General features: G+C 41.6%; 1 non-coding gene across 1 annotated transcript; it reads left to right on the top strand.

Moving 5' to 3' along the window:
• Window positions 1-2,112: 2,112 nt before the first annotated feature.
• Window positions 2,113-2,185, top strand: Trnak-cuu. The gene has a single exon. It is a non-coding gene; the product is annotated as a tRNA-Lys (tRNA).
• Window positions 2,186-12,290: the final 10,105 nt, after the last annotated feature.

Raw genomic sequence — 12,290 nt, 5'->3', positions numbered from 1 at the left:
CATTTTCTGCATTTCCTTAAATGAAAAAGATATCTGTGATAAAAATAATACCTCACTTGACACTGTTGACACTGTTTGTAGTGCTGAAATGATAAACTGTGCTCTTGTGACCAACCATGATGCTCTACATACAGAGAACTGGGAGTGTTAACGGGAAGTGTCCCCAGTGTTAGCTGTGGAGCAGAGTCATAAAGTCATAAGCTTTAAAAGAACTTGGAGGTTCTCAAGCCCCATGAGACATGCATGGGGGCTAAAGAAGATTTAATTATTTCCTTATTTGTGATTGATTAGGCTGAAGAGTAAAGTACTTTTATGTCCATGTTTGTCTCTCAAAATCTGTGTGTGAAGCTGATACATTAAAACCCTCTCTCAAGGAGATTGGGAAGTAGGAGAGGCTGGCGAAATTCTCAGGGACAGTGCTCTTTCCAGAGAGGTTCCAGAGAGCTGCCTTACTCCTTCACCGTGGGGGAGCACAGCAAGGATGGTTATTTATGGACCAAGAATGAGCCCCCATGTATGGTGACTCTGCCCACCCTGGGATTATTATGCGAACTCATGTGGCAAGAAAAATAAAATGTGTGCTAGAAGAAGATGTGGGGATGGCTCTTCATTCCAGTTAAGATCCTGGATCTAATTAGAATTGATACCCTTGAGGAATCCTCTATTTATTTCTTGAATTTTTTTCTTATTCGTGTCTTATACAGTTTCCTACAATTTCATTTATCTTGAAATATGAAGTTATAGTATTATGACTAAAAACTCAAAACCTATGGAATGTCATCTTCACCTTCATGAAAAATGGCATCCACCAGCAATATAAAAAAATATAACCCATAAAGATTTTAGCTTAAAAAAATGTCAGGCGGTGTTGTGCACACTTTTAGTCCCAGCACTGCGGGAACTCAAACGAGTTCTGAGCCAGCATGGTCTAAAGAGTGAGTAACAGGACAGACAGCCATGGCTTCACAGAGAAACCTTGTCTCAAAAACAAAAACAAAACAAAACAAAAACCCAAATAACAACAACAAAAACTTGTCAGTGCATGATGGATCCTGCCAGCCTCTGTGGTGGAGACAAGGAATGTTAAGGACCATCAGACCTGCTGACTGACTCAGGAGCCTGGTGAGGCTTAAGGTCTCCCAGAAGCAAGAGTTGCTGTCACCAGCTCCTTGTTTTCTGGCATGAATTGGGAACACTCACCTGTTACTATGGTAACAGGCTTACACAATATCCTCTAGCCGAAGCAATGTGACCACAGCCAGACTGATTTCAGACCCAAGCTATTTCAGCAGCAGGAACAAGGGAAAAAACAAAGTACAGCCAACTCCCAGTAAGCGCATGTGGAGGCTTCATATTAGCTGAGTATCTGGAGACTGGGACCCAGATATGGGAAAGACATCAAGAACGCCACAGAGCTCCTGAGGCTGCATTGCCATCCTGACTCCAGAGGAGTAAAAGAATCCCATATGTGCCCCAGCAGGGCTGGGAATGGGAAGGTCACACAGAGTCTTAAGCTCTGGTTCCTCGTCAGATTTCCCAAGATTGCGCTCTCTTTCCCTTTCTGCCTACTTAACTTCACTCCCCACTCTCCAAATTAAGGAGAAGGAATTATAATGTGCTAAGTCCTTCTCTAAGCCCTTTCTTCTGTGACAGACAGCAATGACTTTTGCATGTGTAACACTCCCCTTGGACAATTTCTTTGCTTTGACTAACAAGGAAAGCTGGTCAGAATTCAGGCTAGTACTGTTACAGAGGGGGTGAGCCCAGAATGGCGTTCTTCATAGGTTACATTGAATTCCCAACATTCTTGCTATCTCTCTCTCTCTCTCTCTCTCTCTCTCTCTCTCTTGTTCTGGCTCTCTCGCTCTCTCTCACACACACACACGCACGCACATGTGCATGCACATACACAAATACACACATGTGATTGAAAAGTATAAATTTGATTCCATAGTATGCACAATGTCAACAAATTAGTATTAATCATATAAAGTATAATGAGATTTTACAAGCCACTAAAAAAGTCTAAAAGGAAGGAAAAGGTATTTTATAAAATGAGAAGATGTGGTAATAGGGGCGGCAGGGCTGCGTTCTCAGCACCCCCGGCCGCCTGCCCGGCTAGCTCAGTCGGTAGAGCATGAGACTCTTAATCTCAGGGTCGTGGGTTCGAGCCCCACGTTGGGCGCCATATGTGGTAATAGGGGCGGCAGGGCTGCGTTCTCAGCACCCCCGGCCGCCTGCCCGGCTAGCTTATGCCCAAAATAATTACATGGACACTGTATTCTTTTAAACACCGCTTGGCCCATTCTCTTCTAGGCTAATTCTCACATATTAATTCAGCCCATTTATAATCATCTGTGTGTAGCACCCCAAGGTGCGCTTACCAGGGAGATTCTAGCCTAGTCCATCCTGGGTCGGAGCTTCATCCCGGGAGCGGGGCATGGCGTCTCTCTCTCAGGCGTCTGTTCCTGAGAGGAAAGCTGTCGAGCCTGAGCTCACTTCCTCTTCCTCCCAGCGTCCTGTTCTGCCTACTCCTCCCACTTATCCTCTAACCAATAAAATGGGCCAGGGCAGTGCCTTTATTAGCCAATGACCTTCCTCCATCATTTCCCCTTTTTCGGTTTAAACAACAACAAAAAAAAGGCTTTAACTTTAACATAGCAAAATTACATATAACAAAACAGTTATCAAGTAAAAGTTACAATAATCTTTATCATAACTAAGGAAAACTATAACTATAACTAACTATTCTTAACTCCATCAAAGACTCCAGAAAGATATAATATTACCTAAGTAAACAAGAACTAAGAAACTTCAAACTCTAGAAATGACAAAGACATCTCGCTGCCTGGACAGTCACCCAAAGTTCTTTTGTACCGTTGGGGCATCCATCTTCAAGCCTTCAGGCCCATGGTATCCAGCAGACATTTCCATAAAGCAGGAAAATTCAAAGTCAGTTCAGTCACTATCTGTTGTGTCCTGCAGAATGTCTCGCAGACTCTTTCATGAATCAGGAACCCCGAAAGATCATCTCACCTTAGACAAGTTCAGTAGTCCTCTCTCTGCGGGTTCTCTGTGTCCAGTTTATGCAAGAGTCCAGGCAAGAGCAGTTTCTTGCCCAAATGGCTATCAAACTCCATAAGGAGCCTCTTCGATGCCCATCTTCCTCTTGAAGTAGATTGGTGCTGCCAGGAGCAGAGTGTCTCATTGTCATGAAAAGTCCTATTCTTTGAAAGACATGAAGAATGTCTATCTAAAATATATCTCTATATATCTAGAAAATCTAACTAACATGACTACAAGCTTTACTATTATCGATGATTATCCATTAACAACCTATATTTCTTAATTATACAGTACATATTTAAATGAACTACACAATCACAATACCTTAATCAAAATCAGAAACACTTATACATATAACAAAATTGACCTTAAATCTCTATCAATAAAGCAAAATCTATACTAATGCAAATTATTCATATCTATATCATATCCCCCTTTAAATGTAAAAGAACGTTTATAAACCATATTTGGGAACATGGGCGCAGTTTTTTCTCTCCAAACTGCTTCCTGCTGAATGGGGGCATCGTTAATTAGGTCTTTCATGGTATAACCTGTGTGCTAGTTTCATCTCAGTTGGCAGTTGAGCGAAGCAATTTTCTGAAGATGTTCACTGCAACCCTTCAGGAGGGCGTGGTCCATCATACCAAATCGGAATAGAAGAAATGAACAGCGTCTCATCCTCTGTGAAAACAAAATAAGAAACTCCTTTCCAAAGCATCATGTCCTTAGATCCCAATTTCAAAGTCAAGGCATAAAAATATCTATGTTGGATTAGTTCAGCAGCATTTATAAATAAATATCTTTTAGTAGCTTTTGCTCTTTCCTCAGCATTCAAACAATTCAAAGAGAGCATAATAGCATACAGTATCAAAATTCTCTGTGTATTTTCCATCTTTGTGCAGCTTTGTTTTAACCTCTATTTTGTTTATTTTTACTTTTAACTCTTTGCTTTTTGAGACAGGTTCTCTGTATCTTTGACCTGAAGTAACTCTGTAGACCAGGCTGTCTTTGAACTCTCAGAGATCCGCCTGTCTCTGCCTCCCAGGCATTCGGGATTGAAGGTGTACACTACTACACCTTGAACTCACAGAGATCTGTTTGTCTCTGCCTTCTAGGCACTGGGATTAAAGGCGTGTGCTACCACACACAACAACTCTCTTCCTTTTTTTATGTTTTTTACTTTAAGAACTTCAACTTTTAGTCTGCATAAATTTTTAACACACAGTAAACCATTTAGAAATTTTCTTTGTCTTTGAATCTCTCTTTACTGTATATCTCTCTTTTTCTGACCACACGAGTCTTTAATTTACCAAGCAATATCAGTAGGAATAAAGGCGTGGCTTTGCCGGCTGGATCCAGCCCATTCCTTAGCTTTCCAGCCTCATGGCTGAGGTACTGGCTGTAGCCAGCAAGCGAGCTTCAGCAGCGTTTGCTTGCAAACCGCACAAACTGCCTGCGTAAAAGTCAGAGTTTGTCCTGGTAGGACAGCCCAGAAAGCTGGCATTTTTAAATGGCGCAGCTTTTTTCCTGTTATGGCTGAAAACCGAAAAGCATGTGTTCAGCTTTTCGTCAACACCGTTTAAGTGTTTCGTGGCAGGACCTCTTAATGAGCTGCAGGCTTTGCAGCTAAAGCTGAGTCAGGAAGCCTCTCTTAGATGAGGCGCTTGCTTGCCTCTAGCAAGCAGAGTAGAACCGAGAAATTGCTGCTACCAAGAAACCAGGCACAATGCTTTCATTTTGTTCTAGAATTACTTCCCAAGCTGTCTCAGGCTTTATGTGGAAGCAGTTGTCCACGTGGGCGCCATATGTGGTAATAGGGGCGGCAGGGCTGCGTTCTCAGCACCCCCGGCCGCCTGCCCGGCTAGCTTATGCCCAAAATAATTACATGGACACTGTATTCTTTTAAACACCGCTTGGCCCATTCTCTTCTAGGCTAATTCTCACATATTAATTCAGCCCATTTATAATCATCTGTGTGTAGCACCCCAAGGTGCGCTTACCAGGGAGATTCTAGCCTAGTCCATCCTGGGTCGGAGCTTCATCCCGGGAGCGGGGCATGGCGTCTCTCTCTCAGGCGTCTGTTCCTGAGAGGAAAGCTGTCGAGCCTGAGCTCACTTCCTCTTCCTCCCAGCGTCCTGTTCTGCCTACTCCTCCCACTTATCCTCTAACCAATAAAATGGGCCAGGGCAGTGCCTTTATTAGCCAATGACCTTCCTCCATCAAGAAGACATAGGCTAAAATCATTTAAAATGTCCTCAAAATAACATCACTTCAGAAGTTACAATAACAGAGGAAGATATTTGTTAAAACTTTTAAATATTCAATAGACTACATTCATCTAGGCCATAAGTACACATAAATCACAGTATAAAAATATAGAGGATTCAGCCTTTAGAAGGCTTTTGACTACACATACACACACATACACAGACACATACACATATACACTACATATATAAATGTATAATTATGTGTGCAATTATATATATATGTTGTAATATATGTGTATAATTAGGTATGATACATAATATATGTATATATGTTCATATGTAATTATGTGCATTATATATGTGCATATATAGTGTGTGTGTATGTGTGTAGTGCATGAGTTCTGTAACAAAGGGTTTTAATACTGGCCCCAAGAGAATAACAGAATTCCCCAATGGTAGACAGAGAAAACTTCCTTTGTTGAGTTGTTGGTTGGAGGAATCCCATTGCCCTTTGTTGCCTACCAGAACAGGAAGGTAAGACCACATTGCTGCAGATACCACATACTTTTAACATGGTATTTCCAGGAATTCATCTAGAGTTGACCTGGACCCCTCCTCACACATGATGGCTCTTATAATAGCTGAAAGTACAATGTAAGCTACCAAGGGAGGAGGAGAACAACCAGTAGTCCTAATGGGCTGTAAACAATAACAATGCTTGATCCAGCAAAATATCCCTGCTGGTGCAGTAGTGGCCCTTACAAGTGGGAAGTTACCATCTGCTACCTAAGTAGTAGATAAAAGAGGGATACACGCCTGGAACTGTATAACCCTTAGCTAACCACTCATGGCTGGAAAGGTCATGACTCTAGTGGAGAACTTACTAACGCCATTTTCCTAAGCCAATATGGTATCTAATTTGTTCTTCTTCTCATGCCCAAGGATAGCTGTAGATCTGACCCCCCATCAAAGACACTTCTTGCAGCGACAGACAGAACCTTTCCCGAAAACCAGAACTGGTTAAAATGCAGAGGCTTGGGAACACATCCGGGATTGTGCATCTGATTTACAGCCAACACTATGAGTTTTAAGTGTGGGGAGATATCAGCAGCTAGGTCATCCATCCTCAGTTGTTGTTTTAAGAGTTAGAGCACCATAAATAAGAAACTGAGTGTGTTGATCTTATCTCTCTATGAAAGCATTCAAAGCCAAAGAACACTACCCAAAGAAAGATACAGGAAGCATAAATAGGAGCTGAGCCTTTGTTAAGGGTGTCCCATAAGCCAAGCCAGTTTCTCTATTTTAATTATATTTAAATAGGCCACCACCACACACAAGTTCTAAAACTAATTGCTACTTAGTTTATTATTATTCATTCTTGTACAAATTTTAAAATTATAATAGTATTATTTCCCAAAGTGCTGCGTCTGGAAGAGTGGGTACAACATCTAAAGATTTTTAGACATGTAAAGGAAAACGCAGTAAACTTGGTTGAAATTAAAATCTCAGTGGAACCACTAATTTGCAATGTTAATTTACTCAGAACCTGTACTATAAATCCTATCAGTAAGATTCCTTTGGTGAGCTACGTTTAGTGAACTTCCATGGAAAGGACAATGACGTATTTTTCTGCTTGTTAATCTCTGCAACTAATATTTAATGTCCCTGTTTTCACTTTTAATTAGTAGAAGAGTTAGTAACAGGAACTAATTCTCTTACTTGTTTCCTGTATAGGATTTCACAGCACTGAACCCTGAGGTCATCCCCACCATCAGCACAGCCCTTTTGCTCCTCAATTCTGAAGACACTGATGCACTCAAGTGTAGTGAAGCCTCAACTGAGTGGCATTGCCTTTGTCTGTGGTTATAGTCTTTGCAGACGTGGAAGCTCATGTCTTATAACACTAACTTTGTCTGAGTTCTTCCCTGAAATGGTTCATTTTGAGTTTCTTCTTAGGCAACACAACTTTCACTCTTTCTGCGTGCCCTAGGCTTTTATACAATAAAAATGTCTTGCTTCATTACAGTTGAGTTGCTTAAGTGATGTGTTTCTCTAATGTGACACAGTGGCAGTGTTTTGTCCTGTCTAAAAATCTTTCCCTGAAACTCTTTGTATTACAACATTGTGTTCAAACAGACAACCACAGACATCCAAAACTTGAGGAGTTCAAAAGCTTCCTTCCCATTAAAGTGTTAGAACTTTACAGCATTCCAACTTATCTTTGGTTCCCAGGCTAACTGAATTGCTGACTCATGCTGACTCACAAATGGGTCTTGTCCATGAATATTGTTTTTCTTATTTCCTTAAAATTAACTTGAGACAATGAAACATAAAGACAGAATTCTCTCTGTAGCTTTCATTAATAGTTTGAGTTTTGCACCTCATTCACCAAAATTAATTTCTCAAAGTGGAATTGCCAAAATAATATAATACAAGTATTAAAAATGCAATTCCCTGAACTGTCATAGTTGTCTTGAGCATAATATATCAGAATCAGACATATATGCCTGTCCACAATGTCCAAATTTATTGAAATACAGTAAACTTGCAACTGCTCATTAGCCTTATTGTAAATTTGTCTTGTAGTCTCAACTTCCTTTCATAGTTGTCTATTGGAAGACACTAGTTCTTTTATTCCAATCTTCATTATTAAATTTACTTTTAGATCATACATTATATATCACAAAATACTTACATCTTTATATATGCAGGTTACAGAATGATTGTATAAGAATTAAAGGGGCTACAACAGTGTTCAAGGGATTCGAACATGTTTTACTGGAAGAAGAAGGCTGGTAGACATGCAAGGAAGGTTACATATAAAATCCTATTGGAGAAGCTCCCACAGAGCCCAACTCCCAATGACAGAGATGCTCTGAGGCAATGTTCAAGGCCAGGTCTGGGTGGAAGAACAGATGGACAGCAGAATGGACAGAAATTAGAGTAGGCTGTGTCAGCTGTGGGGACCAAGCTGAGCTGAAAACTCAAGGACATTTGAGAGTTCCATATCTGTCAGCCTTTCAACTCTCATATTCGGGGGCCAGATGGCAGGTCAATGAGACTACTACTGTCATAGTGCCGGGTGTCTTTTCTATGGAGTCTAGATGACATCGTTATAGAGTTGGTCTGTGGCCTGGTGCATTCCATAAGTTCCCAAACCTAATTTTTCTTGATATGCTGTTAATATGGCCATGTGCTCATATGGTCCAAATTTGCTGTGATAAATCTACAAGGTGCTATCATTTTACTTTTAGAAATCAATTATTTATCAGTCTGTGCCTAATGGGTGATAATGGATAGGTGATGTGGTATGTATGTAAACAATGAGGTACAGCAATCTTGTCTCGGTATTTTCATTAAATTATGGCCTAAATGCTGCTTATAAAATGGTGTCACAATGAAAGGGAAACTGTGATCAGAATAAATTGTTTGTATATATCATATACAAATATGATATATACATACATGCTACACATATATATTGTCATAGGTTAAATAAAAATTCTACAGGTCCCAAGATGGAAGATAGAGGAGCTTTTTTGGGGGGGATGGAGGAGGGAATTTCCCAGGGGTTCCCAAGATCAGGAATAAGGGAAGAATTAAATAATACTTATTCTGGGCAAATCTGGTATATTTAGATAGGTCCAATTGGCTCCCTGGAGCTTATTAAAAATGTTGGAAAAAAATTTTAGATATATTAAAGGCTTATGATTATCATGGTATAGTGTTATAATAGAAGACTTTGGGGAGGAGGGAGGAAAAGAAGGGGAAATTATTAGAAAGGGGAATTATTAGACCTCTCAATGTTTTACCCGAAGCAAATCTTAAGGCACTTGTTCTCTTTAGCACCATGGTATTACCTTAACATTCAGGAGACACTGCTGCAGTCAGTGATAAACCTGTTATGTTAAAGTCTGTTTTGTGAGTTTTTGGAGTCTGAGGCTGTGAATTCTCCAAGCTCGTTATTGTTTCTTACTTACCACCTGGGCTTTTGCCAATCCTTGTACTTCCAGCTCTATGTTTAATGATGGTCCCTGTAATAACAGCTGAGTGGTTAACTAGAAATTTAAGTATGACATTGGAGATATAGAGAAGTTGGTAAAGCAGATAGGAGAAAAAGGATGAGGGAGAGTATATGGAGTTTTGCACACAGGAGAGTTGAGTACAGTGATGCGACTTTTATTTTTCTGGAACTGGAGGAAAAGTGGCTGATCTTGGTGTCCTCTGGAACTTAAGGGAGCAGGGTCTTATTTGAGTTACCATATATGAGGGGGTATCTTGAGCTAGAAGAGTATAAGGTTTAAGGTGAGACAGGTGGATCCAATGAGAGAGTTCCTAGAGCTTAGAAACTGTGGGAGTTACGAGAATTGCCTTAAAGCGGCCCTGCCATTTAGGGGGAAAGGGTGAAAGGCATTGGTCTGGGGGAGAGAATAGTACCTGATCTCCTATTTTAATCAGCGGTAGGCATGAATTGGCACACGTTTGAGGTAATGAGCAGTCAGTAAAATCCCATAATAGGGAGCGAAGATGGGATAACAGTGGAGTAAGCAGGTGACCAGGAAGAGGAGAGGTTTGGGGTGAGAGACCAGGGGTTAAAACTGGCTGCTCAGACATGAGTTCAAAGGGTGAGATGAAATGGGGGCTTTTGAGGAGAGCCCTAAGCCTAAGAAGGGCCAGAGGCAAAAATGTTACCCAGTCAAGGTAAAGCTTCTATGATACCTTAACAAGAACATTTTTTTTTTAAAGGCACAGTTTGTTTTGTTACCTTTCCTGAAGACTGAGGATGGTATGGGATATAAAAATGCCAGCAAATGTTAAGAGCCTTAGATAAAGTTTGAGAGATCTGGGAGGTAGCCATTATCCAATTGAAAAGAGGTTGGGATTCCAAACCAGGGGATAATTTCTCAGAGAAGAACATCAGAAACTGTCTGGGCCCTCTTGTTAGTGGTGGGATATGCTTCAGTCAACCCAGACATGGTGTCCACCAAAACCAGGAGCTATTTAACTCATCTGACTGTGGGCATGTGAGTAAAATCAAGCTGCCAGTTAGTTCCTGAAAGACAGCCCATGGCCTGGTGGGTGGGAAAAGGGAAGCTACAATATTTGGTCTTGGGATCTGACTTTCGACAGATTTTGCAAGAGGCAGTGATAGCTTTTAAGAACTCTAAGTCCTGGCTGGGCGGTGGTGGCGCACGCCTTTAATCCCAGCACTTGGGAGGCAGAGGCAGGTGGATCTCTGTGAGTTCGAGACCAGCCTGGTCTACAGAGCTAGTTCCAGGACAGGCTCCAAAGCCACAAAGAAACCCTGTCTCGAAAAAAACAAAACAAAACAAAAGTCCTCAGGGGTGGGTTGGAGGTGAGCCTTGACAAAATGAAACAGAGCTTTGCTATTAAGATGAAAGAGCTGATGTAGATAGGACAGAATTTGCTGGGTATCAGGAGGTGTCTGACAGAATGTGGGCTATATTGTATGAACCCTCTGAGGTGACTGAGGTAGATTTGGGCCCTGGAATGTTGCTGTTCTAGCTGCTTGGTCAGTCTGGTTATTTCCCTTGGAAATAATGGAACTGTCAGTCTGATGAGACCAACAGTGAGCAATTCCTATAGCTTTGGGGAGATGAGAGGCTTTTAATAGTTCATAATGTAACCCGAGTTAGTTATGGATCCTCCTCTTGTCATAAGAAGCCCACACTCCTTCCAGACAGCTGCATGGGATAGGAGGATATAAAAGGCATATTTGGAGTCTGTGTAAACATTTAAAGATTGTCCCTTTGCTAACTGGAAGGCATGGCTAAGGGCTATTAATTCAGCCTGCTGATTAGTGGTATGGGCAGGGAGTGCCTGTGCCTCTACCACCCCAATATCTTACACTATGGCATGGCCTGCTCTATGGGTCCCTTCACGTAAAAAGGAGCTTCCATCTATGTACCAGGTAAAAGTGGCCTGCGACAGTTTGCCCTTCTGTATATGTAAGGGGTAGGGCAATAGATCCTTTAAGGTTTCTATGCAGGAAGGAGATGGGGAATAATTAATGTTAGGTTGAGGTAGAAGATTTGAGATAGTATGGGGTGGGTAGGATTGGAAAGTGAGTGTGGCATCTTTTACTAGTGCCACCTGGAGGGAAAGAACTCAGAAAGGGGGTAAGGTTTGTAAGCCTTTGTAAGTTAGAAGATGGGACAAATTGTGATGGAAGAAGACAGTGGTGGGAGACCCAAAGGTTAGTTTCTTTGACTCACAAATACTTTTTCAGGGGCCACTAAAGCACATATACAGGGTGCCCAGCCCTGAGTGGTGAGGTCCTAGCTTCTTTGACAGGTATGCTACAGGTGCAAAGGAAAGTCCCAGCTGGGTCCTAGGACCCCAAGGGCATATTCCTCCTTCTCTGTTACATAGAGGGAGAAGGGATGAGTTAAATATGGGAGATGGAGAGCTGGGGCCTGGATAAGGGCTTGCTGGAATCTCTGGAAGGATTTAGTAGTGGGATAGAGAAAGGCTCATGCAGAAAACCAAAAGCTGCCTCATATAAGGGGCAGGCAAGGAGAGAAAAAGAGGGGATCCAGGAATGCAGGAAGCCAGCTATTCCTAGGAACGATCAAAATCTCTTCTTTTGTAGAAGGAACTGCAAGGGACTGAATTAGCTTTCTTCTGTCTAGGGTAATAGCTTTTTGGGTTGGGGTAATAGTTAATGACCTGAGAGGTAGACAGTTGGACCTTAGAAGGTGAGACTCTATAGCTTTTTTTAGACAGGAAATTTAAAAGAGTAGAGGTATTCATTTTGCTGATTTCTAAGGATGGACTGCAAATTAAAATATCACCTACATATGGTATGAGTTTAGACTTAGGGAGGGACAGTGGGAGCAGATCAGAAGCTAAAGCCTGACCAAACAGGTATGGGCTGTCCCAGAATCCCTGAGGAAGGATGGTCCAGGTGAGTTGTGTGGAGAGGTGAGTGTCAGGGTCAGTCCAGGTGAAGGCAAAGGCAAAAATATTTTGAGATTGAAAGCTGAGAGGAAC

This window comes from Microtus oregoni, unplaced genomic scaffold, assembly GCF_018167655.1.
Source record: "Microtus oregoni isolate MIOR12 unplaced genomic scaffold, Mior012 000036F_ref0000092, whole genome shotgun sequence".
NCBI classification, from domain to species: Eukaryota; Metazoa; Chordata; class Mammalia; order Rodentia; family Cricetidae; genus Microtus; species Microtus oregoni.
This window is presented reverse-complemented; position numbering and strand designations above follow the sequence as displayed.